We start from the raw sequence: 4,680 nt of genomic DNA on the forward strand, positions 1-4,680 counted from the left end.
GCCGCCCGCGGCCACCCCGGCCCGCACCTCCTCCTCCACGCCCGCACCTCCTCCGGCCGGCCCCTTCCAACTCCGGCGAGGTCGTCAAGTCCGGCCGGTGATCCTTGGAATCCGTGCGCTACAGTACCCAGATCCGGATCTAGATCTGAGACGGTTGACTTTCCTCCTGAAACTCTAATTATTTTGCTATGTTCATCGTGACGTAACTTTGCATCCGTAGATCCGTTTTGGGCGTGTAGCATATCAAAATGTTCGTCTCAGAGAGTACATCATTTCATCTCATTGCATCATTTTCATTTCAGTTCATCTTGATGCCCGAAATGCTGTTGGAAGAGTGCTATTTGAGATAATTGTCAGATCTGCTGCTCCAAATAGCTATTTGTCATTTTTGCCATGATTATTGTGTGCATGATATGCCCCTGAGCTCTACATGAGTTTTGTTATATGCTTTGCCATCTTTCCAGAGGTGCAATCCATGTATTTTTGTGATGTGTGTGGTGACTAGCACAAGCTTGCAAAGTGGTGCATTCGTTAATGTTGATTTTAGGGACTTAGCAATCCCACTAAGTCCTTGCCTCTTTTGAGGATGATCAGTAAGGATGTTTTGTTAATATTGTAGTGCTCTATCCATCCATGCCTTTGTTTGCAATTATGGAGCACCCTAGCTTGAGTCAATCGAGCTCTACTTTTGCTATTTCGTGAATCTGGGCAGATTGTGTACTTGTTAGCGATTTTGCCGAGGATGTTGTAGTTGATCCGTGCATGCTATGTTGTTGTTCTTGCCATGTCTAGCTTGTATAATGTGTATTCTTGATGGGTGTATGCTTAGATTGTCATGACATGGTCTATAGTGAGTTCATCGAGCTCGTAAACATGCCTACTTGATATCTGATTTGCATGCTCCAGTTTTTCACTAAGTCAGTGATTTGATTATGTTTTTGCCATGTTCACATGCTTGCAATTGTATTTTCCGATCCCTTTTGGCTCAAGGTCACTAAGGGAGTTTTGTTAAGCTCTTTGAGTAGCTCCATGCCATGCTTTACTTTGCCATGTTAAGTTCCTGTAGCATATAGTTTTCTTGCTCCAATATGTGCTACCTGATCTGAAATTCCAAACAAGTGTTAATTTCACTAAGTCTGAAACCTGTTTACTAATTGCACTATTGTCATGCTTGTTTGAACCTGTTAATGGATGAATTGGCCATAGCCCAGTGTTCATTTTTTGTTAAGCTTTATGAATGGATACCTTCCATGTATTTTTTTGCCATGTTTGGGTGATGTAGCATGTTTAACTTGTTGCATTTAGATGGCTACTTGCTGTTTATCGCAGACCGTTGCCATATTTGAATTGCTTGCCATTTCCAAACCGTGCATCCGATTCCGGTGTTCTTTATATCAATTTCAACCGAAATCACCTCATCTTTCTAGTGGCACTCTTGGATTTCCAGGTTGAGGCCAGGTTCATTCATTCCTTGTCAAATCTTGCATATGCATCACATATCGCATCCTGCATAGCATACCATGTTTGTATCATGTTGTTTGAGCTTTGCACGTGGTTAATTGTGTCCTTTTGCTTGTTTGTCTTGTTTGGGTAGAGCCGGGAGACGAGTTCTCTAACGAGGAGCCCATTGAGTTTGCTTTCGAGGATCCAGTCAACTCTGACAACTTTGCAGGCAAGATGATCATACCCTCGAAATCACTTCTATCTTTGCTTTGCTAGATGCTCGCTCTTTGTGCGGCAAAAACACCCTCCGAGACGGGACCCTCTGGTGGAGTCTTCTTCTCCCGTTTGGAAACCTTGGTTTCTGGATCATCAGAGGTAGTCCTCTTCCTCCCCCGGGGCGAAGGAATGTCAGACTCCTTCTCTTGGCTATCCTCCCTCATGAAGGCGCTCGTTCACTCGGTGGGAACAGATAGCGGTGGAGGCCCACTTTGGCCCTCTTTACTCCCCTCTTCATCTTCCTTTGCGGGCACCAGGCAAGGTGCTGGATCGAGCATCTTTTCCAGCACCGAATTGTCCAAGCCTTTGGGAAGGGGGGCCGAACACTGAATCATCTGCACCTTTGCTGTCCAGTCCTGGTCAAAGAGCGATCCTTCAGAATGATGTCATGATAACAGAAAGACGGTGTGTTCGGCTAGAGGGTTACTTACTTGGTCCGCGGTGCGGTTGCTGCTCAGGCCCACGTCCTCGGAGGTGTCCGGACACTCTATCTGGGGTCCGAAGAATGACTTGTACATCTCCTCATGCGTTAGGCCGAGGAAATTCTAAATAGCGCGCGGTCCTTCTGGGTTGAATTCCCATAAACGGAGGGGCCGGCGTTTGCAAGGTTGGACTTGACAAACCAGCATGACTTGCACTAACATAACAAAACTAAAATCTCCCTCGAAGATATCCCGGATGCGGCTCTGTAGTATGGGCACATCCTTGGCTGGACCCCAGCTCAGCCCCCTGCTGATCCATGACATCAATTGTGGTGGAGGGCCCGAGCGAAAGGCGGGGGGAGCTACCCACTTGGCACTTCGGGGAGCGGTGATGTAGAACCACTACCTTTGCCGTAATCCGGACACCTCTGGAAAGGAACCTTTTGGCCATGGAGCTCTAGCAATCTTGCTTATTAATGCACCTCCGCACGCTGCATATTGCCCCTCGACCGTCTTCGGCTTCACATCAAAGGTCTTGAGCCACAGGCCGAAGTGAGGGGTAATACGGAGGAAGGCCTCACATACGACAATAAATGTCGAGATGTGCAGAAAGGAATCCGGGGCTAGATCGTGGAAATCAAGCCCATAATAGAACATCAAACCCCTTATGAAGGGATCCAGAGTGAGGCCTAGTCCTCGGAGGAAGTGGGAGATGAACACGACGTCCTTGTTGGGTTAGGGAGAAGGGACGACCTGCCCTCGGGCGGGCAGCCGATGCGAGACTTCGGCGGTCAAGTATCTTGCCTCCCTCAACTTCTTGATATCCTCTTCCGTGACGGAGGAGGGCATCCACCGGCCCTTGAGGTTGGATCCGGACATGATTGAAGGTCCGAAGCACCTGACCTGGGCTTTGGGTGTTGGAACTCGAGGAGGGGGAAGGATTCGATTGAGCACGGGAGGAAAAAGTAAAAACCATGGCCCTTTATAAAGAGGGTTAATATCAAGCGTCCTCCTCGTGGCCGTTTGGGACTTGCCTAAAATCTAGGAGTCCTAGGCGCGGTTGGGTTACCCACGCCTGTATTGATGAGAATCCCGTAATAAGGGGGACACGATCTCTGCTTTGACAAGACGTGACAAAAAACTGCCTCACGTTATGTGCGGGGCTAGTTGAAGGAAACGGTCCGAATAATCACCGGGCCATGGCATAATGTCATGTTACCAAAACAAGTCAGCAGATTAGATTAGTGGAAATATTATTCTCTCTATGGTGGTATGTGGAACTTATTTTGCAGGGTCGGACACTATCCTTGTATTCAAATTCTTCCGTGGTGTATTCGGAGGAGGAACCTGCCTTGCAATGCCGAAGACAATACTGCGTGCCGGACTCATCGTCATTGAAGCCTGGTTCAGGGGCTACTGAGGGAGTCCTGGATTAGGGGGTCTCCGGACAGCCGGACTATATCCTTTCGCCGGACTGTTGGACTATGAAGATACAAGATTGAAGACTTTGTCTCGTGTCCGGATGGGACTCTACTTGGCATGGAAGGCAAGCTAGGCAATACGGATATGTACATCTCCTCCTTTGTAACCGACCTTGTGTAACCCTAGCCCTTTCCGGTGTCTATATAAATCGGAGGGTTTTAGTCCGTAGGACAACATACAATCATACCATAGGCTAGCTTCTAGGGTTTAGCCCCTCCGATCTCGTGGTAGATCAACTCTTGTAATACTCATATCATCAAGAATAAATCAAGCAGGACGTAGGGTTTTACCTCCATCAAGAGGGCCAGAACCTGGGTAAAACATCGTGTCCCCTGCCTCCTCTTACCATCCGCCTTAGAGGCACAGTTCGGGACCCCCTACCTGAGATCCGCCGGTTTTGACACCGACAGGTAGCATTCCACAACAAAAATTCTGTTTTTATCATTTACCTACTCGAGGACGAGTGGGAATTAAGCTTGGGCATGCTGATACTTCTCCAACGTATCTATAATTTTTTATTGTTCCATGCTATTATATTATCAACCTTGGATGTTTTATATGCATTTATATGCTATTTTATATGATTTTTGCGACTAACCTATTAACCTAGAGCCCAGTGCCAGTTTCTGTTTTTTCCTTGTTTTTGAGTTTTACAGAAAAGGAATACCAAACGGAGTCCAATTGACGTGCCATTTTTGACGATTTTTTATGGACCAAAATAAGACCCCCGGAGTAAAAGAGTTGGGCCAGGAGAGTCCCGGGCTTCCCACGAGGGTGGGGGGCGCGCCCACCCCCCCTGGGTGTGGGCCCCTGCCTCGTGGACAACTCGGAGACCCCCCTGACGTGAGACCTATGCCAAAAAATCCTATAAATACTGAAACCACCAGAGACCACAAGAGATCGGGAGTTCCGCCGCTAGAAGCCTCCGTAGCCACCGAAAACCAATCTAGACCCGTTTCGGCACCCTGCCGGAGGGCGCAATCCCTCTCTGTGGCCATCTTCATCATCCCGGTGCTCTCCATGACGAGGAGGGAGTAGTTCTCCCTTGGGGATGAGG

This window comes from Triticum aestivum, chromosome 7A (assembly GCF_018294505.1).
Source record: "Triticum aestivum cultivar Chinese Spring chromosome 7A, IWGSC CS RefSeq v2.1, whole genome shotgun sequence".
NCBI classification, from domain to species: domain Eukaryota; kingdom Viridiplantae; phylum Streptophyta; class Magnoliopsida; order Poales; family Poaceae; genus Triticum; species Triticum aestivum.